Genomic DNA, 27277 nt, shown 5'->3' with positions numbered 1-27277 from the left:
AACATCTAGTTATATGGATGGTATCCCTTGATATGTATTTCTCTTTCTTTCTTATTTTCAAGGAATTTTTACTATTTTCTCCTAGATGTTGATAGGGTAGTGAACGGAGGAAAATGGCTTATGAAAAAGGTTGGATTAAGGGGGTGGAGTGGGAGGGAGGAAGCCATGGTTGGTGGATGCTAGTTCAGAAGACTTGTGAGTGAGTGGATGAAGGAGGCGGAAAGATCATCATTGGCACACACCTTGAAGGGTGATGGAAAGGAGGAAATTGTGGAGGATATGGAAGTGTGGATTTTGGGATATAGGCACCCAAAATGGATGAAGGAGATGATGGATTTGTAATGGTGGATTTGGGTATATAAGGACCCAAAATGGATTTGGAAGATTTGTGAATGAGGGAAGCCTTTGGATTAGCAAAATTGGATGTTTTTTGGAATCTTTATTTGAGATTCATTGCTACATTAAGTAGCTTTGGGATCCACAAAATTTTTGCATTTTTTATTTTTAACCTTTGTGGCATTTTGATTTGCTCTTTCTTTTGGATCAGATTTGTCTTTTCTTGGACATGTTGTTTAGAGGGGACATGTTGATCCTTGGGCTTTTGTAGATTTTTGACTTTATTCTCTTTTTCTTTAGCATCCAATGTGCTTCCATTGGCCATGGTATGGGTGCATGAAGGTAAACAGGGTAAGGAATTCAAGGATGTGTGCCTTTGTTGATCTTTAGTAGGATCATGAGCGGATGAAGTGGAAAACATGGATATGGTGGATGGATGTATGTAAGGGCCCAAAATGGATGGAAGTGATGAAGGATTTGGCGGTGGAACATAAGGACCTAGAATGGATGGAAGTGAGGAAGGAATGGGAATATGGATATAGGTCCCAAAATGGACTTGGAAGAGGAAGGGTGGGAAGTTTTAGGTTTGGAAGGAGGAATTTTGGAAGGTGTACCAAAATCTTGAGATATTATTGCTTCAAGGGCATGCTTATCATTTTTAACACAAGATGCGAGTCTAGGTATATGGGGTTCATGAATGGATTGGATAGGTGTGATTGGATGATGTGGAGGATTAGGATCATGAAGGGGATTATGATGGATAATAGGATCTAGAGATGGATAGGGATCATGAAAAGAAAATGAAGGAGTGCTTTGATCTTGACTTAAAAGGGGATCATGTGGTGGAATGAGTGGATCATGAGATGGAATAGGATCATGAGATAGAGTGATTTGATCTTGACATGGAGGAGTATGAGTGGATGGAGTAGAAGGAGCTTTTGCATGAAGTGGAGGATCTACAGAGGCTAACTCATGAGATGGAATGGAATCGGTAAGGGTGTAGTACATGGAATATCTTGATCTTGATTAGGAAGGGGACATGAGATGGAATAAGAGGGATAAATGGATCTTGAGGGATATGAGAATGATGGGATGGAGAAATGCTCAGATCTAGAGGAGAAGAGGAATCTATAATGTCATGCCTTGGATGAAGGTCATGAGATGGAACTAGGGGTATCACTTTGGGTGATTGGATTGCTTTATCTTGTTCTTTACACTTAGCCAAGAGTGATGTGAAAAATCCTGTATGAGGTGGGGATGAGGTTTTTGGAGGATTAAAATTATGAAGGGAATTGCATGGAGGGTTGGGTTTGGATGGGACATGAGGAATAGGATCTTTGAAACATGGAGGAAGAGGAAACATGGCATGGAAGGCAGCCTCTTTTTTTTGACTTGCTAAAAGATATTTCTTTAGTTGTTCCATTTCCATGGCAAGGGCATTTGTGTTTGAGGAAGTGTGTGGGCTATGAATAGAAGCGTATGTAGTGCAAGGATAATGAGGTGGATTTCCCTTGTCAAAGGTAGAAGAATAATGAACATGAGATGGATTAGAGTTGGATATGAATGGTTGAGGATGGATTTGATATGTAGGTTGAATGGGAGGTAGAACTCCATATTGCCTTTGAAGATTGTCAACCATTTGATTAAGCAAATTGTGATCCATAGATGTTAGAGGAAGAGTGACAAAAGATTTGAGGATGGATGGACTATGAACTTAAGACTGGACTTTGCGTTGATTTGATTTGGATTGGACTTGACTGGATAAGGATTGGACTTGATTTGATTTGATTGAATTTGATTTGATTTGATGTTGATTGGATGTGATTTGATTGAATTAGGGTTTGATTTGATTTGATAAAAACCCTAGGATATTGCAAACAAGTGAATATGGGATTTGAATGAAAGTCCAATGGTGATGACAATGCTCCTATGTCCAAAGTAGAAGATTGGTGCAAAGTTGAATTAGAAGAAGACTTGAATGAATGAGATTAGAAAGATTGATTATGGATGAAGATGTAAATGGATTAAATTAATAATTTTGGTTAGAAATGATGAATTTGACAAGGGATTTGATTAAAAATAATGAGGATGAATCATTGAATGAAGGAATTGGATCTTGATGCAGATTATGAACCATGATTAGGATGAAGATTATAGATGAGATTGAATGATTAGGAAGACAAGGAAATGATTTGGATGGATAGAGATGATTAAGACTGCAAGGAATGGTTTGAATGATGATGACAAGAGATGTGTGAGTGTGATGACTATGATGTAAAGAAGAAGTGACGTGGAATGATGTGGACAACTTGACTAAGAAGACCTAGGCCAAGACGTGTTTTTGTTATTTTTGAAATTTGCTTTGATTTTTTTGGATTTTTGAACTTTTATGATTTTTTTTGGGTTTTATGTTTTATGATGTTTTTGGATTTTTCAAATTTGAGATGCAAACTATATACAATGAAATATATACAAGGAAAAGGTAGTTAGTGTGTGTTTCAAACACTCAAGAACGTCAAACACACCAACAATCCTATGAGGTTTTGACTAGGATGTACAAGGATCAACTAGAGGGAATCCTTGATATACAAAAGGTACATGACGCCCAAATTTGTAGATGAAAGAAAATACTATCACACAGCCAAGGGGAGATGGTAACCCAAATCTCCTCCTTCACTTCCCAAAGGTATAAAGTTCTTTGGGGCTTAGCCAAGAGTGACAATATTTTGCTTCCAAGAGAGGTGTCTTTCGATTTACCTCCCAATTTTTATACTCTTCCAGAACATTGGAGTTGAGGTCATCCCAAGGGGTGATGAAATCCCCAAGTAGGCCTCCTAAAAAAAAGAAAAACAAGACCACTTATATCTTGTGCACCCAAGATCACCCAAAGGCGCCAGGGGAGAGAATACGTAAGTGGCCTCGGGGCTCAAAAGACATGCATTCTTTTCCAATGAAGCTTTAGGTTTTGTAATCTACTTTCAAAACACGTGTTTATAACATACAATGTTATTTCCAACTTGAAATTGTTGTCACATAAATGAAAAGCATGGATTCGTCAACAATAAAGTAAATCGAGCGTGTGCATAAGAAAATTTGACAAGGAAAGAACCAATTCTGTTATGCATTCAAGATTGATTGATTGTTTGTTTTAAGCACCAAATTGAAATGTGAGTGCAATTTTTATTGATCCTTAGACATGCAAGATTGTGTTATCATTCATTCCAAAGCAAAAGTGTTCAATTAATCGTGCATTCAAGATTGAGTGTTTAACGTTTAACCATGCATGCAAAGACAAGTGTTTAAGCATACAAGTTCATTCCCAAAACAAAATTAAAGCAAAATTTGCAAGCAATATGGTTAGTGAGAAAATATACCTGCAAAAACACAAGTTAGGGAAGTGAAAATGCAAGACAAACATGAAACAACCTTGCAATGAAAGAGTTAGCATAAAGTTTTGTATTTGATAGAAAAATTAGGGATCTAAATAGCATCAAAATATCATAAAACTAACATTAGCATGACGGACTTGGAATCAGCTTTTCGGTGATATTTGGTTTTTTGAAAACGAAGCCCGTATGCTCAAGTTATGAGCAAAAAACCAAAGGTTGCTCATTATGGCTTAGAGGGGCATGGAATGCTGATGCAGTGTTGACATCAGCAATCTACAAGCAAAAAATTGATGGTTAGGTGCACATCAAGAAAATTTATTTATTTATTTTTTTGACATTTTTGAAAAAAATTAATCTAGTTGATGCATTAAAAAGATGAAAATTTGAAAAAAAGGAAAAAGAAAATGAAAAGACAATGATTGTTTTTGTTTGTTTTTTTGCTTTACGTTTTTTAAAATGAAAAAGACTATTAAATTTTTAAAAATAATGAATGGTGCAAAGGCGGCTAGGGTTAACAGCAAAGGGTGAGTTTCGTTGTAGAGGGGTTTTTGGTCGCAGGCGGTGTGGCTCGGCTGCGAGCGGTGTTGTTCAGAGCGAAGGTCGCGTGTGGGAAACCCAGTGGTGGCTGCAGGAAGAGCTAGGTTACAGGGGTGGCTAGGAGATAGAGGCGGATGGAGATTTGAGTGGAAGCGAAGGCCGCGGGAGGAGGAGGTACTAACGGCCGTGGAGGAGGGGTTGTGGGTGGTTAGCCGCGAGCAAGGAGTAGAAGTGTGGTGGCGCGGTGGAGGGCAGACTTGCAGGACGAGTGGAGTCTACGGTGGTGGTGCCGAGATGAGCGAAAGGTTGGTGGTAGGTGGGATGGAGGCGGCAAATGTGTAGATTGTGCTGATGGCGGGCAAGTAGATGCCACCGCGAGTGGAGCAAAGGCCTCGGCCATAGTTTTTGCAGAGGCGGGGGATGGACTCAGCCGAGGCGGGGCAGCGGGTTTAAGCAGAGTTCGCAGCACGGAGCCACGACCTCGAGTTTCGGCGCAGGTAGACGCGATGAGTTGCAGAGCAGCGACAAAGGGTGGGATTTTTTGCACAGGGAGGAAGGGGAAGCCGTGGCGGCGATGGCGGGGAGGGTTACATGCCATGGGGGCGGTGCTCGCAGACACTGCTGATGGTGGCACTTGTGGGTGCCAAGCCTGCGAAAACCTTAAAAAAACAATTTATTATTATTATTATTTTTTGAATTATTTTTTGTTTTTCTTTTTTAATTTGATTTTTACTTAAATTAACCCCTTTTTTTTTTAATTTTAATTTTTTGATTTGAAATTATATATATATATATATATAGGGCAAAGCAAATTTAGATAAAGCAATTTTTTATTTTTTTTTGACAATAAGTGTTTATATAATTTTATTTTTAATTTTTTTTTTCTATTTAAGCTAAATGATAAAATTAAAAAAAGCATAAATAAAGTAAAGAAAAATAACATAGACCCCCCCCACTTTAAAAAAAAAAAACCTATTTATCTATTAATAAAGAAGACATTTTTTTTCTTTTTTAATGAAGTAGTATACTTAATATATATACATACCTACAACTTGAAAATGGAGAAATAAAAACTATAGAGTGTAATATGTCAAAAAACTTCTCTCGTGTGCTTCAAGCATGATGATGGGCTTTATGGCTCGATTAGAGGCTCCTTGTGAAACTTGATTTTCAAATGCAAGTCTTCAACCTATGGGCTTAAAAACTCACAAAACACTCAAAAACATATTAGATTGTTAGTTCGAACCTGTGAAGTGGGTCCCACCGGGCGTGCTAAAATGTATTGCATAAAAATGTAACTAAGGGAATAAACATTAAGCAACAAACATCTATTCCTACATGATTATGCAAACCTCAAAATATGAAAGATAAACATGTAACTAAGCATGACATGAAATCAAAAGAGTATAAACTATTCAAAATAGCACATATGCAAACCTCATGAAATCATCAAGTGTAGATGATTTCATTGTTGTGGGATGTGGTTGCTCACAAATCCTGCAACATAACAATAGGCTAGATAGTGCTTTTTGGAAATGAGGACAGGGCTCTCCTTTTATAGGAAAAGAGATGCAATGGACGGCTGAGATTGAATGCAAGATGGAGGGCTAGGATCTCTCAAGATCAATGAGGTGTCCATGAGGTGGAGGCCAAGTAGACTCCATGTGGATTAGGGTTTTGACCATTCAAAGGGGGAAAGATGCTCACACATGTGTGAGCAACCTTTGATGTGACATGTCTATGACAGGTGTAAGAGGGTTGGTGGCTCAAGATTTCTCACACATGTGTGAGACACCTTTGAAAGTGATGGGTTAGTGACATGTGTAAGAGGGTTGGAGGCTCAAGGTTTCTCACACATGTGTGAGACACCTTGGTTCACATGTGAAGGGGGACAAAGGTGTAATAGATGTAAGAGTCACATGTCAAATGTGACTAGGGTTTGCTAATCCTTTGATTAGGATTGTGCAAATGATTAGTGATGAGATTAGATGAGGAACTAGGATTAAATAGTGGATAAGTGGATTGACGTAGGTTAGAAGGATGGGTTAGGTTAGGGAAGTGAGGGTTAAAGTTAGGAGCCATGTGCTCAAATAGGATTAAATGTAATATTTAATTCTAAGTGGGATTAGGAAAGGGATTAATTAAGTAAACGAAGTACTTAATTAAAGTGAATGGGTTAGGATGCAAGGGGAGTAGGTTAGGATTTAAATAAACCTTAGTTTATTTAAATCAAGAAAAGATGAACATAATTAAATAAATGTAAAATTTATTTAAGTAAAGGTAAGGGAATTAAATAAATAATAAATATTTATTTAATTAGTTAGGATAAGGGGATTTGGACAATTTTAGGTGTCTACACAAGGTCTAGAGGTAATGCATTTTAATAGTTGAATCCTACTGAAATGACATGTTTGGTTGTGAAAGTTGATAAAAATTGGTTATGGCATAGAAGATTTTTTCATATAAACTTTGATAATATTGTGAAAGCTAGTAGCACATTTGTAGTTAGAGACTTGTCTAAGATAACAAAGCCTACTAATGTTGTTTGCAAAGAATATATTTTGGCTAAGTAGAATAAAGTATCTTTTCATAGCAAGAAGTTCACTATCGTAGAGAAGTTGAAGATCATTCACACAAATTTGGGTTGTCCTTCAAGAAAAAGAGAATTCTATGGTGAAAGGTATTTTATGATTTTCATTGATGATCTCACTAGAATGATGTGGGTAGCATTTCGTAAGGAGAAATTTGAAGCTTTTCAGAAGTTTAAGATATTTAAGAATAGAGTTGAAAATGAATTTGGTGTTGAGATAAAGTGTTCAAGATCAAGATAGAGGAGGTGAATTCACCTCTAGAGAGTTTAATATATTTTGTGAAGAGAATGGAATCCAAAGACATCTATCCTCACCTAGAACACCAAAGCAAAATGAGATTGCTAAAAGAAGAAATAAATTAGTAGCAAAGGCAACAAGAGCAATGTTGTTTGAGAATGATGTTTCTAAGAAATTCTTGAGAGAAGCAGTTAATACACCAATGTACACTCTGAACAAAGTACATATCAGAAAAGGTATGAGCAAGACACCTTATGAACTATGGTTTGATCATTCACCATCAGTTAAGTATTTTAGAATATTTGGGAGAAAATGTTACATTAAGAGAGATGATGACATTGGTAAGTTCAATCCAATAAGTGATGAAGGTATGTTTCTTGGTTATTCATTGAAAAGAAAGGTGTATAGATGTTTCAACTACAGAACTAAGATAATTGTTGAATGCACAAATGTAAGGATTGATGAAAATTTTGGTACTAAGGAAAAGATGGTAGATTATAATTCAGATGAAGAGGAAGTTAATTCTGAAATTGTTAGACAAAATGTTGATTTTTTTTTTTGAGAGTAACAATGATTTGAAAAATGATATGCTATGTGTTGAGAAAAGAGGAGAATAGAGGTCTAAACAAAGAGATAAGAGTTGAGATATCAATTCCTATCCCTAGTACAAATTTGACATAGAATCACCCTCTAGAGTAGATAATTGGAAGTAAAGATAAAGGTGTGATAACAAGGAACAAAGTGAATGAGGAATTATGTTTGATTTCTCAAGTTGATCCTAAGAGTGCAGATGAAGCATGTAAGGATGATCATTGAATTCAAACAATGAATGAAGAATTGGATCAGATTGAGAAGAATGAGACATGAGAGTTAGTTCCTTGACCTAAAGACAAGAATGTGATAGGAACCAAATGGGTATTTACAAATGAGATGAATGAACAAGGAGAAGTTGTAAGAAACAAGGCTAGGCTTGTTTGCAAGGGTTACTCATAGCAAGAAGGCATAGATTATGAGGAGACTTATGCACTTGTAGCCAAAATGGAAGTAGTAAGAATGTTCTTGGCTTATACAACAAGTAAGAAGTTCAAGGTATATCTGATGGATGTCAAGTCAACTTTTCTGAATGGAAAACTTGAACAAGAAGTCTACATTGAACAACCTAATGGATTCCCTCTAACAGAAGAAAAAGAGATGGTATGCAGACTAAAGAAAGCATTGTATGGTCTTAAGCAAGTGCCTAGAACCTTGAAAGGTTGGATAAGTATTTGAAAAAGATTAAATTTGTTAAAGGTATGACATATGGTAATTTTTATTTGAGAGAAGTTGATAATGGCTTATTTATCATTGTAATATTTGTTGATGACATAATATTTGGAGGTGATGATGAAGAAAGTGATAAGTTTGGTGAAGAAATGAAGAATGAGTTTTAATTGAGCATGATATGAGAAATAAATTTTTTCCTAGGATTGCAAATTGTGCAGAATAATGATGGTATTTTCATTTCATAAGCTAAGTACTTGAAAGACTTATTAAAGAGATTTTTATTAGAGAATTGCAAGCCTATTGGTACACCTATGATAACTAGTCACACATTATCTAGCAAGGATGAGATACCTATAATTGAGTAGAAGAAGTATAGATCCATGATGGAGTATTGTAATATTTGAATCACACTAGATCGGATATAGCAAACGTAGTTGAGATTGTAGCTAGATTTCAAGATAATACTAAAGAGTATAATTATGCAACAGTAAATAGATATTTAGATATTTGGAAAGAACATTTGATTATGGAATTTGGTATGATAGATCAAGTGATTTTACTTTATGTGCATATACTAATGTGGATTGGATAGGCATTATGGATGAAAGAAAGAGCACCAATAATGGAGAATTCTTTCTTGGAGGAAGATTGGTTTCTTGGTTGAGCAAGAAACAAGATTGTATCTCATAGAGTACAACTGAGGCAATGTATGTTGCAGGAGAAAATAACTGTAATCAAGTTATGTGGATGAAGCATATGCTGAAGGATATTGGAATTGAGTTTACAAAACCTTTTATCATTTACTTTGATAACACAAGCATAGTGAGTATGTATAAGAATCCTATATTACATTCTAAGACAAAGCATATATCTATTAAGTATCATGTCTTGAGAAAGAAGGCAACATAAAAGGAGATTAGATTGGAGTATGTGGGTACTAAAAATTAGATTGCAGATATCTTAATGAAGCCTTTACCTAAAGATACATTTGAGTACCTAAGAGGAATGCTTGGGGTTATGCCCCTAAACTACTTCTGAGTAGATGATATAGATAGTGCATCAATCTAGTGGTACAAAGCACAATTGTTAGATTGGACTTAATGGTGATGCTTCTCGTATGGGGGAGTATTTGTTGAGAATTGAGTCATTGAGGACTCTTGGTATTTGGCATTTGGTATTGAATAATATGTAATGCCCTAATTTTAACCCGAGATAACTTAAAAATTTTTTAAATATTTTTTAATACTACATTTATTTGTAATTAATTATTCGTCTTCTTTACTATATATTTTAAACCATTATCACGTGGCATTGTTATTAACCTATTTTTATAGAAGAACTTACAATGATAACATTGATCAACCCAAATTGAGTTTGTCAACATATTATTCATAACATTTGATTCATTTACAACACGTCGCTAATGATGATGAATGTTTCTCTCCATACTCGAAGTTCTTATTGCTACTATCCCCATGCCATTCGAATTCTCAGCTTAATCTATTATCCATGTGTCTACCCACTTACATAATTACTCTAGGTAAGTTACTCTCCTTATGATTTTGACTCACTAACACATTGATATTTAATGAATTATAATTTATATACACATCATCTAGCTTCTATTTCTGTCATTCCTTAATATAAATAATTCTATTAATTCCTAAACACAACTTATATTCTTTAACCTATTAAATTTGATGAACTTATTTTCTTCATCTAATTTTATCCTATCTACTAACACATGACAAATAATTAATTTAATTTTCAATAGGACTCATTTAATATCCTATACTATATATATTTCATGTTAGATATTCTCAATGCAAATTTTTAAATCCATTAAATTTAAAAATCATTTCTTTTGTTGTCATCCCAAGGACTTGCATAAAAAATTAAAACCCATCATTTAAATTACTTTCCTTACCCCCCACTTTTTTTTTCTAACCCTCCTTCTCCTATTTACAAGCTCCCCAACCTAGACTCACGTGCACCTATAAATCCCTTGAATGATGTTGATTTGTTGCTGACTTAGGACAGTTCTGACACATTTTTTTCGTTCAAATGATTAAAAACATCCCTAAGAAATCATTCTCCCCCATCTCCAACACATGCTCTCTTATCTAGGTGAATCATCAAGTGGAAATAAAGTAGTTTTGTTTTAAGCTTTGCATGCAATAGCCTTGCTAGGCATTGGAAAATGTGGGTGGAATAGGACATGCATATGTTAAAGCCTTAAAGTCTTTTCCCCACCTTTCACATCTCTAAGACAAGCCCAAGGTGGATGTGATTTGAAATTTGGGGGAAGCTGACATCATGTCAGGTTTGTCTCCACCCCATACTTTCTTTATTTTGTTTTTTTCCTAAATCTGCACCCAAGTTAAGGCATGTGTTTGAGTGGGCATAATTACTTTTTAAAAAAAAATATCACATTGCACTTTATGATTTGGTGGGAGCTTTTATAGGTGTTTTATTTATTTTTGAGTTTAATATTTCAATTCATTATATTTTCTCATAGGTTCTTATAGGTATTTATTCATATATCTATTTTTTATTAATTGTTAAATTTTTAATTAAGATGTAGATGTGACTTAGGGGTCACATGATTCAATGAGTACCATACTGTCACTTAGGGTAGGTATTGCTAAGAATGTTTTCCTAGGATTCATTTATTTCTATAATCTATTTTATTATTATTGGACAACCTAGAATCTAGAGAATATACTTCTAGTATTTTATTGCTCTGTATTTGGGAAGGATTTATTTTCCTTCCCCATACATTTTTCGAGGAAAATGCATGCCTACAAAAATATGTCTTGTAGATTTGCATTATGTGTTTTCTCTTACAAACAATCTTCATTCCAACCTATCATGAAATTGAGTTGATGGCTCATCTACTTAGAAGTGTATTAAGCTTGGAAGCTAAAGGAGATGATATCCATGCAATCAACAAAACAACTTTCTTTCCATTATTATTGGGAAAATAATTTTATGAAATCAACTAAGTTTTAATTTGTACAATTACAACCAGTGGTATTCCTTTATCTATGAAATATTACTATCTATTAGCCATCTACATACAAACTTCCCTCATAACATATCAATTGAACATGGAAGATTTCTTAGAAATAATATTTCACTAAAATAAATAAAAATGAATGTGCAAGAAAGACATGAGAATAGATCTTAATGCAAATTTCATTAACATTTCACAATGGATATTTTCATATTAGTAAGGCATATACCTTTCCTATACTTTTCTTTCACATTTAAAAAAAAAAAGTTAACAATAATACCAATGTGATCTATTGCTCGTACTAATGCTTTCATAACACATGAAACTTATCATAGAGAGAATTTCATTACAATGAAATATAAGCATACAATCCTTTCTTCCAAAATTTTCAAATGGTAACAAGGATGCCATTATATTCTACATTTCATACTAATTCTTCCATCACTCTTAACTTCAAATGATCATCTCTTAACAAGGAGACTTACATGGACAACATTCTCAAAATTCTTCCCTCTACATATTCACATGGTGACAATGACACATTCTTCTTTCATCACAATGAGACATTACAAGAGATTTTCCAAAATCATGAAAAATTAAGAAACATGTACGTTGAACATAACATGGACATTAAGACACATATGCATTGAGCCTCCTTTACACATTTGGATCTTCTCCACTTTGACAAGGGTGAAACCCTAATACTTCATAGCATGAATCTTCACAAATGTGCACAAAACACACAAAATAGGAACCATGAAGGCTCACCTCCCAACCTAGGCTTCTATGAAGCCACCCACTGAGTAGGGGAAACAAGAACCAAATAGGTTACACACATACTTCACAAAACTTTGCATGAAAACACACCACAAACATAGTCAACACCCTCCCATGGATTGCACAATGATTCACCATTGGAATCATTAAACATTGGGTGAAGGTGGGCTCTTCAAAGAGGAGATATTATAACAACATAAATAACATATTGTCAATGCATTTTGCCTCTCAAGGCCACCATAACATAACAACATATTGCCATTGCATTGGCCTCACAAGGCCTTCAAAACATATCATCTCCTCCTCATTCACCAAAATCTCTTTGTACCCCCAAAACAACAAGATTCATGGCCTTAATGGAGCCCATAATCCATGATATTAACAAACCCTCTTCATGAGGTAATTTTCTCAACTGCAATGTCAAGCCCAACTTATGCCCTTCACCCAAGGCTTCTCTTCCCTCACAAGGGTGAGTGAAGCCTTCACACCCAAAATCACAATCAACACTTACAATAAAAAAGAATCAACAAAAAAAAAAAATGAAGAGCAAGAAAGAAAAACCAAGGAAAAATCTCCAAGAGCACAAGACTCATTCACTACTCCACAACACAATGACAAAGCTCATATCACAAGATTCACAATGCAATACATACTCCATAGATAATACTTCACACTTGCAGATTTTCTTATCCATACTAAAGAAAAGAATAAAAGAATATGTTTGAGTCACCAACCTTGGTACAAGCTAGGGTAAGGATAGTTGTAGTAGAGCTCCCTTAATCTCCCTCCAAAACTTAGCTATCTCTAAAATTAGAGAGTGGGTGAACAACACACTAACTTGTCACTCACCCCCTAAAAGATTCTCCACTAACCATTTTTTAGTAAGAACATCAAGCCTCCCTCTCTTACATTGTTGCTCCTCAAAAATAAAAAGGTTGACCAAGTGGGGTTGTGAGGGTTCTATCATTGAAAACTCAAATTTCAAATTGGTTCAAGTTAGCTTTGTTTAAGGGGTTCCCAAAACTAGGAAAACATTAAAATAATTAAATTTAGGCCCCTAACCTACTAAAATACTATTTGGGTGGATTTTTAACAATAAAAAACTCTTTAAGATCCCATCTAAGTCCCCTAAACTCCCTATTAAGTTTGAATTCGAAATTCAACATGATGGTGACCCATCGTAACACTCTCTCCCAAATGGGTGTACTTAAGTATTAATTTGAAAAGAAGGAAGAGGACCAAGATTGAGTAACCTTGAGACCAAAACTATAGGTGACATGTCATCAACACATATACTATACAAGTGTCAAGTGACACACATAAAAATGCATTACATTTTTCTTGTCATGCCCTTAATGCTCCTAGGTTATGATTAAACATATTCACAAGCAAGCAAGAAACCATACAATTGCAAAGAAAATTACTTTCACAACAAGGCTTTTGAATCTTTCAAAGATTCACCTTGGTTAAACTATGTCACAAGGTTTGGAACTTGTTACCCCCAAGAATTTCCATGGTTCCACTTCCTACACAATAAACTCAAGCATCAGTAGTCCAAGGAATCATATAACATATATAACATATATGCATATAGTGATAACCATAATTCATGTAAATTTTCCTATTCATTCCCATTTAAATCATCCAAGATGTTAGAATAACAAATCTGCATAACATAAGCCATCAGATTAACATCTATCTGCATATCAAAATCAAATTATCATTTATTAGTGTATCATAAATCATCATAACCACTTCTCTACATATCATAATAATTCATCTCATAAAGCATCATAATCAAATTGACATCCATCCATAATCAACTTGACATTTAGCATCACATCAAAATTCTCATAATATCAATTCATAAAATTGCATCCATATATTTTCAAACATTTCCTATACAATAACAAGTTCTAAGTGCATATGATAATGTAAACCACTACTAAGTATCAAAGTGTGTAAATAAAATAATCCAAAGTCCATAAAGTTGCAAATAACTACCAAAATATCTAGATCCCTAATATACAAAACGTAAATAAAATATCCATGCTATGATGGGTCAGGGTGAGGCTTCACACAGTATCTTTGGACACTTAAGTTGGTTGAAGATTTAGAGCAAGTATAGTAACAATTGGTATGTATTATTGAGGCCTTTGAAATTGATGTCAATGGGGGAGAATATGCATGCAAAACATCTCCTAAGCATTTATTAGGGAGATTTAGAAAGATTCATTTATTGAAGCAAGAGGAATATCTCTACGGGGGAGATATCTCTTTGGGGGAGAAGCTGAGAGTTATTTTAGCACATGAAAAACTAATGCTAATTCTAGAAGATGAATAAACATAAGTTTTTCAAATTTGATTGGTCTAAGAAGATGAGAACAATAACAACAACAATAAAGTACTAATTTGGTATTCTTGGAACCTAGATGTTTTTCATCTATGTTGCCATCATGCCAAAGTGGGAGATTGTTAGCATAAATGTTGATAATACTACATTGGGGGAGTATCCTAAGCATTGGAGAGTATTGACATGTTGCATTCATGATTATGTTTGTCATTGATGTCAACATGGTATTGTTTCTATAAAGACTGATAGAGTAGCAATTAGAGATCTTACTTGTATAGACAATGGTTTGATTGTTTGGTAATGTGTAACTAAGGACATGTTCCAGACTATGTCCTGATGATGTGGTTACATGCGTAGAGTCTCAGTCAAAGGTGTATGGAAGATGTACCTAATTTACTGAGAACAATATAGAAATAGAGTATTGGAGAACAACATTTTGATTTTTGTTTGCTATCTTACATCTGAGATGCAATGAAGAAGTGCATAGTCATCTAGTGACAAAGGATAGTTGTATGGTGATGTCAATGAGTGTGCAAGCCCTAGCATTGCACATGTGAAGTTTTTTATAGACTGTGAGCCAACAGTGCTATTATAATTGTAATTAATTAATTATCTTATTATAATTAATTGGGAAAGCCTCAAGGTCACCGCAAGGGATTATTATGAAGATAGGGTATAAAGGAAAGATGTTTTTCTTGTTTTTAAGTGTGAAAGAAGGGTATCCATAGTTTTATGAAGTGCGGAGTGCAAAAATGAGCAAAGTGCTTACTAAATAAGCAATCTAAGGGATTATTGGATGTGAGTTTTGTGATATGGTTACAAGATCTAAAGGAGAAGAAGTCTAGTTGATAGGAAAAAGGAAGAGGAAGGAAGAACATTTCATTTCTATTATTCTACAAGGAATAATACATAGATCATTTGGACATTGGGTTCATTGGTCTTAATCTTGAAGCTGTTTGGGCAATGGGTTCAATTGTCTTCCACAAATCCTTATAGAGTTGGCACAACTCCTAATAGGGATTCAAAGTCTCCTAACAGGGACTCATATGTACTGAATATATTCATAGACTCATAACAAGGTAAGGAATATTTATATTAGTACATCATCTTGTGGGTGCCATCCCCACCAGGGTTTTCCCTTTGATCAAGGGTTTCCTTGGTTAACATATCTAATGTTATTGTGTATGAGTATCTTGTTGTGGTTTTGATTATATTGCTTATATGGTTAAAGTTTAATAAGGTTGATAATTGTGATATTAGTTGGATAAATGATTCACTCCCCCTTTAGTTATATTGCTGGACTATATATTCTAACAGTATCGACATCCCTCACAAGATTCATGATATGGTTTAACTACCTCCCATGGATTCTATAAGTCTAGTGGTTGTATCAGGCATTAACAAGTTGAACTTTTAGTGCAATGTGAACCACACTTGTAGAAAGTGGTATCAAAGCTTGATCACAAGTTCAAATATCTTTATTGAGTGACAAAAACTTATAATCAATTACACTAGGGGATTGTTGGTAGTATACAAATGTCCCTTGTGGGATTTAAGATATGATTTGTTTACGTCTTGTGGATTTTGTAAGTCTACTAGTTGTATTATGCACTAACAAGTCAATATTTCAATGCAACGGCAACCGCACTTGTAAAAAATATGCTATTTAATCATCAATTTATTATCTTCTTTTATTCAAGTCTCCTTTCTTTTGTATAATATTTCATTTCAAATGAGCTTATGTAATGTTCATTCTTCTATGTGTTAAATTATTTTCAAGTATCTTATGGTATTCACCCTAATAATTGATTTAATGAGTGCAAGCCTAATTTCACTCAACTTGATATCATAAGGTTTATACTTTTAATTTTGACTTATTTGTGATAAATAAATTCTTATTTTGATTAATGTGTTTCCATTGTGAATGTGAGGTGTTGTTTTCCTACAAATATCATCCCTATAAGTACAACTAGAAGCATAAGGCCCAAAAAGGGTTTGAATAGTTTTCCACTATCTATTTTGAAAGTGTAAAATACTTAAATTATCTTCATTCTACAATATTTACAACTTATGTGTTGTTGAAGTCACATCTTGAGATTATTGCAACTTTCAACATCTTCATGAATATTTCCTTTCAAGTAAAGCTTATGTATATAGGTGATGTAATTTTTTTGTGATTCACAAGTTAATATCTAAAACAAACAACAAGCCAATAGAAAATAATGCATAACAGGGATAAAAAACCCTCTATAAAATATTCTCCATCCTAATAAATAAATATAGAATGATGTGATTATATAGCTAAAGATAATACTTCCATATAACATGATTCATATTTGTAAATATTAGAAAGAAGAAAGTCCACAAATTATCTACTTAAGTTCTTTTTTCATCATCTAGGATTATAAACTAATGCATAATTTTTAATATTTACAAGTCAAAAAATATCTTATGGGAGAACCAACATTGTCATAATTTACTTTTGTAATTCAATCATTTTCATATTCAAGGTAATGATGAGCTCCAACAAACTTCCAACGGGATCCCCTCACTAAATACCATGTACCAAGAACTAGTTGGTAAGATTTTTATAACTAATCATTGAAGAAATCACACTAAACATAATTAAGTATTTTTATAATTACACTACCTTGGTAGCTCAAAAAATATACATCCATTTTTTCAATTCTTGTTTAGGCCTTCTTCATCATATTCTATTACATCAATATTAATGATTGATAGTTCTTAGTTAAAAAATATTTTCTTTGGCTATGTAGGAAATACTAGCCCCTATGTATGTTGATAATATTATGTATGGTTGAACTTTCCAAGATAAAAATTCTTCTTCCTCCTTATAACGTTTCTTGTATATGCTTGCAAAAGTCATATATAACAAAATTATTTGTTTCTTTATTATTCATGAGGAATGCGTTCAATTAGATATTTCATTTATTGATTTGTTTAATTATTTATTCCTCTCAATATTCCATTGAAAATAGCCTTAGATCATTTACCTACTTTAATTTGTGCAATTCCTTTTAAATATCTTATGAAATTAAAAGAAATCTAGGTATACTAAAGACACTTGTTAAGGTAAATAATTAATTAATTGTTAATTATTTATTCTATTACTTAAGCTTACTTAGGTTAATGCATGTAGTTGAGGTTAGTTGTTGACAACAGGGGAGTTTGTTCCCTTTAGCATACTTATCTTTTCCACCTCTTGTGGATGTGTGCTTAGTTGTCAACCTTATCTCCTACCTCATTCTAGCTTGTTCTATAAGCTTCCATGAGGCTTTTTTATTTGGCCTCACTCATTATAAATTCATCCATTCACATAGCAATTTCATTTTCTTATTGTAAAATATTTTCTCTTGCATTGTTTGCTTCAAGCTCTTGCTCCTTCGATTTCTCTTCAGCAAGCTATTTGCATGTAGGTGATTTTGGCGACTGTAGAGTTGGATTTCATCAACTCCTACATGGTATCAGAGCCTCCCTACTACTTCTTGTTCGAAGGATTTTTTTGAAACTGCGATTTGGAGACACAAACCCTAGTTTGTTTGTGATTTTTTCTTCAATCGGGAGGAAGAGCATTTTTTTCAATATTTAGAGAAAAATGAGAAATAGGATTTGACATAATAGATCTAATATTTTTTGGGCTTTTTTCTTTATTTTTTGGAGGTGCGGCGGCAGTGATTTAGAAAAAATAACTACAGTGGTGATTTTCAAACAACGATATCTCCCTCATATGGACTCATTTTTTCTAGCAATTTTTTTTTGTTTTGGGGTAGGATTTCATGATCTACACATTGGTGTAGGTGGTTTGAGATCTCTATTCCTATTTTTTTCTGTAACTCATAATTCTCAATTTTTGCCACTTTAAATGCTTAGTATGGGCTCATTTGGACACATAATCAGGTTCTATTTTTCTTGAAAGTGAATTTTTTTTGTCTACTTTCTAGATCTACAATTAAATTATAGGTTCTGTAGATAGAAATATTACTTTCAGAAATAGGCCCTAAATTGGCTATTATAATCTCACTAAGTAAAGAGTGCCCAATTTATACATTGTGGGGGGGGGGGGGGGGGGGGGGGGGGGGAGCATTTTTTTTTCTATAATTTACTTTAGAATAAGACCCTTCTACTTCTATCTTCTTCTTTCTCTCAATGGAAAATCCATCTATGACCTGTGCCACACCACACAACTATCACACTTGGAAGGCACAAATGATATGGCTTCTCATGTCAAGGGGCTTATGGTCATGTTTGGATCAGAATCAACCTATTCTTACATGAGCTTTTGAGGTTCTTTAGCATAGGAACAAAATGGATGAAGCCATGGGATTGATTGCATTGAACATTTCAAACAATCTACTATTTCACTTGGATGGTTTGACTACTCCACAAGCTTATTGGCTCAAATTTTAGACTTTATTTGGTCAAGTAAATGAGTTTCAAGCACTTCAACTAGATGCAGAGTTGACTTCTTTGAGACATGACAATTTTCCCACCATTGAGGACTTCTTGATGAAATTCAAATCTCTACATACACTTTTGCAAGGATGTGGAAAAACCAAGACAGATGATGAGTGTATCTTTTTGATACTCTCAAAGTTGAGGGGACAGTATCAAATCTTCTCTTCCACTTTCTACTCCACTATGGATGCCTCGGGTGATAGACACAAGATGCCTTCATTTGAGATATTTTGTGATTGGTTAACTCATGAATAGTCCAAGATCACTCAAATGGATTCACTTTCAGGTTCACAGTCACAGGCATTGCTTGCCAAGGATACACATGAGTAGAAGTTGAAGTTGATATCAGATCCCTCTTCTACTGGTTTGTCATCTTCTAAGAAGAAGGAGAAAAAGAAGATTGACACTCCTACCTATTCGTATTGTGGGAAACGATCTCATGATGAGACACATTTTTTTCAAAAGAGATTTGATGGCTATGAGAAACAAATTTTAGATTTGCAAGCTCTTCTTGAGAAGAACATTGTTTCTTCTACATCCTCTTCTACCTCACAGGGGTCTACCTTTTAGTCTTCTTCCACATGTTTTCCATCTACATTGGATCTTGAAAAGGGTCATGTATTATAGGCTACCATTACATCTCCTTCACAGGTTCCTTGGATACTAGATTTAGGTGCTTCTCACCATATGACATCTTCTCAAGGTGTCTTCTCTACTCTTGAGGCTTCTCCTATTTCTCATATTCTCATGGGGAATAACACTACACTACCAGTCTATGGGAAAGGTTCAATTCACATTCAGGATGGTATATTCAATGATGTATTATATGTTCCATCTTTGTCTGCCAACCTTCTCTCGATTTCTCATATTACACTCAGTGGATCAGGGAAGACAATTGAGTTCACTACTAATTTAGTCTTCATTCAAGATCGTGCTACATGAGATCTTATTGCTACAGGGGTAGTTGATCCTTCCACTCATCTCTACACCTTCTCACACTTTGGTCTATCATCTCCATTGTTGGAGCATGACTCTTCTCTTTCACAGAAGCATCATGTGGTGCAGTTAGGATACTTGAACCTTTGTATTGTTCCTAAGATCCCTGTTTTGGTTGCTACACCACATCTAGTTGAGGGCTTTTCTCCTTTGTAGGATTCTTCTTTTGCTCTACTTGATCCTCCAACTTCATTCATTGAGATTCTAGGTACAGTTTTTGTGGATACTACAGTGGACATTCATGATAGTGTCATCACACCTGCCTTGGGGATTCCATTTTAGGATCCTCATCCTTTTTCTTTTGGGCATTAGCTAGGCCTTCCAGTTTCCCCTCTCATTCAGGGGTTTCCTTGTTATGTGCCTTTATTCCTTCCACATTGGAGTTTCATTGGTTCAATCATTTCTACAGGAGATCCATCATTCTGGGGGGGCTTCGGTGTCTATTCTCATGGGGGGTCTTGTTGAGGCCTTCCTTCCTTCCTTCCTTTATTTTTTAGCATGTTTGTACTTACCTATTTTTGGGGGAGGGTTTTTTCCAAGTGGTTTTCTCTCTTTCCCCATTTATAGAGGTTGCATCTTCTTGCATTGTACTTGGGTACCTAAAATGGCCTCGTTGCCGAGACCCATTTTTCATTTTTTCCTTTGTTTTGTGAGCTTAAGGCATTCCCCTAAGTTGCACTTAAGGGGGGGTGTTAGATTAAATAATTAATTAATTATTAATTATTTATTCTATTACTTAAGCTTACTTAGGTTAATGCATGTAGTTGAGGTTAGTTGTTGACAACAGGGGAGTTTGTTCCCTTTAGCATACTTATCTTTTCTGCCTCTTGTGGATGTGTTCTTAGTTGTCAACCTTATCTCCTACCTCATTCTAGCTTGTTCTACAAGCTTCCATGAGGCCTTTTTATTTGGTCTCTCACTCATTTTAAATTCATCCATTCACATAGCAATTTCATTTTCTTATTGTGAAATATTTTCTCTTGCATTGTTTGCTTCAAGCTCTTGCTCCTTCGGTTTCTCTTCAGCAAGCTATTTGCATGTAGGTGATTTTGGTGACTGCAGAGTTGGATTTCATCAACTCCTACAACACTTCCTAAACCAAACCATTTTGAGAAGTAGTTAAAAAAAGTCCTTAAAGCCCTTAACAACCACATAATCAAGTGCACATTCAAATTACCATAAAAAAATAACAAAAATATTAAAAGAAAAATATGCATGGGGAAATTTTTTCCAAAAGAAAAACCCATTTCAAAAGAATAGTTCTTTATATTAGTAGTAATAAAAATGATTATGATATAATATTTACACCAAGATCATTAATATGAGTCTTCGATGATAACCGAAATCTGAAATAAAATTTGATAACATAATGATGTTAAAAATACTTCAACCTATGATACAAAAATACACTAATAAAGCCTATGTTTATACATAATTAAGCTGGATGCCCATATATTCCATGTCTCATTACCTCATATTTTACATGCACACAACTATAAAAGGAATATAATGCATGACATAAAACTCTATTTTTAAAAGTATCCCTAACCTTATGACCACATTATTTAGGTAAAAAATATGAATTGCAACTTGATTAAAAAGTGTAGGGTATAAATCCCCAAACCATAGACCACCCATTACAATTTAGTGACATATCAACAAAAAGAAATTTTGACAAAATTCAATAAAATAGGGCTTGAAAGGACCTAGTTACTAGCACGTTGGCTCCAATTTTTCTTTGAATTCCCCTTCTCCATCATCTACTTGGCATTGTTTCTCTACCAGCCTCACCATCCCTATTCCCATTTAATGGTGAGTATCACTTATAGGGAATCTATACCTCAACTACCCCTGAATTACACTCCATGTCTTTAATCTCTTCATCTAGATTCATTATATTAACACCATCTTCAACAATGTCCATACCCTATGAGCCTCTTTAAATATTTGTTTCTTCTTCTTCTCCTAAAACCTCCAAATAAATGGAATGAATTTTATGCCCTCCATCATATCTACATGCATCGGGTCATCTATAAAATTCATTCCAACCTAGGTATAATCACCCAATTTTGGTCTAGTCAACTATAAGCCCCCTTTCCATCATTTTAAATCTCTATGCTAGACCACCTTGCATACCTAATCAAATTTTCATAACTTATTAATCATTTATCCTTGATCAAATCACCACTTAATTATTTATTCAATTTTATCCTGTACTTTGAGAACTTTATCCTAAGTTTTATTTAATTGAAAGAAAATTCTCACTTTTAATTAAATAAAAATCTACTTTATTCTATGTGCACGTGAAAAGGAATTTTTCCAAATTTAAAAATAAAAAAGAAAAGGAATTTGTCTACAACTTAAATATGCACTTTCCAGGGTGAGCAAAATATCTTGACTTTTCAAAAGGTTTTTGCCTTTTTATCTCCACCACTCATTCTTTTGCCTCTTGAGAATATTGAAAACACGGATCAACTAAATAACTAATCTCCACCATTTCTTTTTTGCCTTAATTTTGACCATCCAAATATTTTTAAAAGGAGGATCTATCCTCACTCTCTCATACCTTATGTCTTAATTCTAATGTTATCTTGTCATTTTGATTCTTATTTTCTCTAGTACTCACTTGCACTCTTACATATGCTTACTGAATGAATCAGGTTCGAAACTAGAGTTAATTACCCATTACTTGTGGATTAGAAATCCTCAAAGTAGTTACCAAATGACTCTTTAAGCTCATTTACAATATCAAAGCATGGATATTTACTTGAAATGATGAAGGAAAGTATATGATCTAATCCAAGGAATTTGTCATCATTATTCTATGTAAAAACAATACTTGAAGTTAAATGTTGGGATGTCAACCCTATCCTAGAGTTTGGAAAATGAAAACATATACTATATTAAAAGAAATTTAACTATAGACAAGATTCAAATATGCCTATTTTTGTTGCAAGAACAACCATGAGTTCTGTTATCACATGGCTACAAGAACAACATTGTATCAACTTATTACTAGGAAAGTAGGATTGTAAATCTAACAACAAGATTCACTCACCAAGTGTGCCCCTTGGATGATCAAATTGAGAAATTTATTAAGTTAAAGTGATGGAGATAAAAATATTCATTTTATTCATACTCGAGACATCAATTACAAATAAAAATATGAAATATTTTATTGAATAATACTTCTTTAGATTACAATACAACTTATTGATTAACTAACATAAGTTCATGAGTCGTCTTATTTATAACAAAGCACTTTAAAAAAACTTCCTAAATTTAAGATCCTTTTAGCCACAAGGATATATCATAGAGTAATCTGATATATTTTCTCATTCTCCATGGATAAATTCCTTTGAATGATTAACCTAAAATATATAATCTTATGGTACTATATTTGTGCACAGGACAATAGTTATTGTTTTGACCCACAAATTGGATAGTGGATAAAATTTAGACGCCTTTCTTTCTATGGTTATTGCTTGAGTGAGTCAATCTCCTTATTTTTGTTTGTGCTCCCATAACCTACTGACTTGTTCCTATTATAGATTACTAGCACATGCCATATTTTGCAACATATAATTATACCATTATTTCATTAAAAGCATTTATTATGCTAACTTATAGTTGCACATATGGGACATTTGGCTACAGGAACATTTACCCAATAAGAACTTAGGTTAAAAAGATAATCAGTTCATTAATACATAAAGAATCTTTAGGAAGAAAAACAACAAAATCCCTTAAACTATCATTTGAACTAAGGAAGATATAAGCCATTAATTGGCCTCATCATTCCCCCTAACTTAAATTATTTTTGGACCCCCAAAAACTATAAAATTTATGACCTAGGCCATTGTTCTAAAATCTACATGAAGACTTTGTCTAACACCTCCATTGGAAAAGGTCCAAAAACAACCTTTTGTTTCTCTTAACTGATCCCACCATTTCACTTTTTCTTCCATATCATTATTTTCAACTTCTTCATTTTTTTCCAATAAGTTGAGAGATTAGGAGTGGAGGTTGGAACCTTAAAGAAATCCAATAATGTTGTCTAGTACTGGCTAACATGATATATCAAGGTGCTCTCCTACTAACCTTGATGTAATTTTGGGGAGAGTAAGAAAAATAATCCATATTTGGGTAATTAATCCCAAATTTTATTGTACTTTGCTTCCATTCATTTTTTCATAACCCCCCTATGAATCTTCTCAAAGAGGACATATTTTCTCACTTTGTACATCACTCTTGGTGATCTTTAGCCAATCATAATAGTAGTTATTATCATCTCTAGCTTTTTGCCTTATATGAAAAGGGATATCTACTTCCTCATATCTATATGGAAAAGCTTGATTTTCCATGCTAAATTCATTTTGAACCCAATAAATATATGCTCTCAACTGAATATCCCCAACATAGAGAAGAGAATTCCATTCTTTGTCATTTGGAACTACATGTTCGTGTAAGCATAGATCACATAGTATATTTTTAATTGAAACATGAGAATATTGGAAGGCATAATAAAACTCATGCGGATTGTCAAGGGATGGATTAACTCCTAGAAAAAGATGAATCAATTTAAGGTTAAAAAATTAATCATTGAGATACAATGCATATCTCTTTGCTAGTGGCGTACACTACATTAATTCTGGTATCATAGTTGTGATTTGTGGAATCTTCTCCTTTAGCACAATTATGTATTCCTCATTCTCAACTATCTTGTGATATTGGTCATCAACTAGTTTATGTAATTTTCTCTTATCTTCTTCCCATATTTTCCTTTCTATGATCATTTTTTGGTACAGACCAAGACCAATTATCAATGGTGAAGATATTTCAAATGTTGGCAAAGGTCCTTATTTCTCAACATTAACCCATTCAGACCCAAGAGTGGTATTTTTTACATAATCATGTGTCCTCTTAGTTGGCTTTCTTATCCAATGTATGGATTATCAAATTTTATTTGTTATGTAGCTTGAGACAAAGTATCCAATCCTTCATTAAAAATTTGTTCTACTTTTAGTTCACAACATTCATATCAATCTCAAGATTTTCATCAAAAAGATTCTTACTTGATGCTGAAGAAATGTATTCTTAATGCTTTCTTCTTTAAACACATAATCTTCATGTACCATTATATTCTCATCATCCTAAAAATCATAGGAATCCTTATCAACATCAATTTTCATTGGAGCACTTCCTCTTCTTTTTAACAAAAAAACTTGATTCTCTAAATTTGTATTATTTTGATCATCTTCAATAACACTTTCAACACTCTCTCTAAATTAAATATTTCATTCCTCATCTCTCTTTTTAACATTATCATCTTTCTTCTCTACTAAGAAATGTTGTATTATAATATCTACCTTCTATTCCATACTTTCTTATGCAAAGTTTCCCTTAGTCTCAACATTCACCTCCAACTTCATCACCCTTTTCTCTAAAGATTATGAGGATTCAACATTAATTGTTGAAATTATAAGGAAAAAATATGGACAAAGGTTTATTTTGGACCACACACTTCTCCTAACAGGGGTTTCTTTTGTAGCCTTAGGAGTTTTCTTCTTCCTTTTGTAAGAGGATTCTCCTCCAACTGTTGTTGCAAGAGTTTCTTTCTAGGCTCATTTTCACTTAGAAGGAAGTGGGATATCAATAGTAAGATCTATTACCTCCCCATATTTATGCACTTATCATTCTTGTAGAGCCTGCTCCCTTTCAACCAAATTTCCTTTTTCCTTTTAAGCAAAATCCCTAGTTCTAATAGAATACTATAGGGTTTGAATTTTTTATAGAAGAGACCATTTCCTCTTTAGCTTGACCAAAAGTAGAAGCATTAGAAGATTAAAAAATTGTTTTCTCTAGGTAGACCTAGGGTTTTTAGATGGAGAACCAAAAGAAGAGGACCAAAATTTTTTGACCAATTTTTTAATACCTTGTGTAATACTAGTTCATCTTCCTACCCCTTTCCCTCTTGGGCCTACTAGTCTTTTCTCAAACTAATTAGATAAATGAAATTCATCCCAATAAATTGTTGGATTTTTATGCAAAGATCTTTCCAACAACAATTTTATCAAACAATAGTGTGAAATAGGGTTTTCTTACCTTGTTAATCTAGGCATGTTCACTTCTCTAATAGATGAAACACACAATTTGGAAGATTTACATACTTGTTATCATGTATGCTAACCTTCATAAGTGATGTAGGGCCACACAACCTGTACCAACTCACAACCAAGATCACAACAATATGGAGACAAAGAGATGACAAAATACTTCATAAGCATCCATTAATACTTGAAATTCATTACAATATCCTCCAAATGAAAGGACTCCAAATTCTTACAATATAAGAGATATTTTCTCACTAAGAGCTTCTACAAGAAGAGCCTATCCTTCAAGAGGTTATACTTGAAGAGCTTCTACTTCCCAAACTTCTACTTCTCAAGCTTCTACTTGAAGAGCTACACCTTGAGAGCTTCCTTACAAGAGATTACATTCGAAGAGCTTGATTACAAATGAACATAAGCCTTCCTTAAATAGGCACTTACCACCCAATGCATGATTTATCCACAACATTCTAGAATATCCACAACCTTCTAGAATTTCCACCTAAATACAACTAAGCACCACCATGTGGCCTAATTAGAAAATTACATTTCCTTTATGGATCACAACAAATATTAAATGCATGATTTAAGGAACTTTCCACAAACTTCTTAAGATGCCACCTACACACCTCGATTAATGGAATAACAACTATTTTTATTATTTTTCTATTTACGCCACCTATGCACCTTGAAAATAAAAATTCCTCTTTTCTCCTTTGTTTTCCATTTTCTATTTTTTTAATTTTTCTTTTTATTTTCGTCACTTTCTCTCTCCTCCACAATTTTATTTTTAAAATTTAATTTTTCCATGCAAGATGCTCGTGCATCAGAATTAATGGAATAACAACTATATATATATACACACATATATATAAATTATTATTTTTACCTTGTTTTATATCCACCTCCAACTATGGATCTGTGTAGAGGGAAAATTGTACTCTAGCTGTATGAGGGTTCATATCCTCTATGAATATTTCTCCTTCTTGAAGAAATCCTAAGGTCTCTGCTATGATATTCTCATTGTACTTAATCTTCAAACCTTTTACCATTGCTTTCCCATTGTGAAATGTGTTCAAGAACCAAAATGAAACATCTTCATCATACATTATAAGCCTCTAAAAATACCCCAGTCAACCTCTTGCTTCAGATTTGGGTCTACACTCTTGATCGACTAGAATAAAGTCAAGCACAAT

General features: G+C 33.8%; 1 pseudogene; it reads left to right on the top strand.

The window, feature by feature from the left end:
* Positions 1-4215: 4215 nt before the first annotated feature.
* The window catches only part of LOC149529545 (glutamate receptor 3.3-like), a 183445-nt pseudogene continuing 160383 nt past the window's right edge, over positions 4216-27277 (top strand).

The sequence above is a fragment of the Cupressus sempervirens genome, chromosome 11 (assembly GCF_028749045.1).
Source record: "Cupressus sempervirens isolate cs-2001-9-10 chromosome 11, ASM2874904v1, whole genome shotgun sequence".
Classification (NCBI taxonomy): Eukaryota; Viridiplantae; Streptophyta; class Pinopsida; order Cupressales; family Cupressaceae; genus Cupressus; species Cupressus sempervirens.
This window is presented reverse-complemented; position numbering and strand designations above follow the sequence as displayed.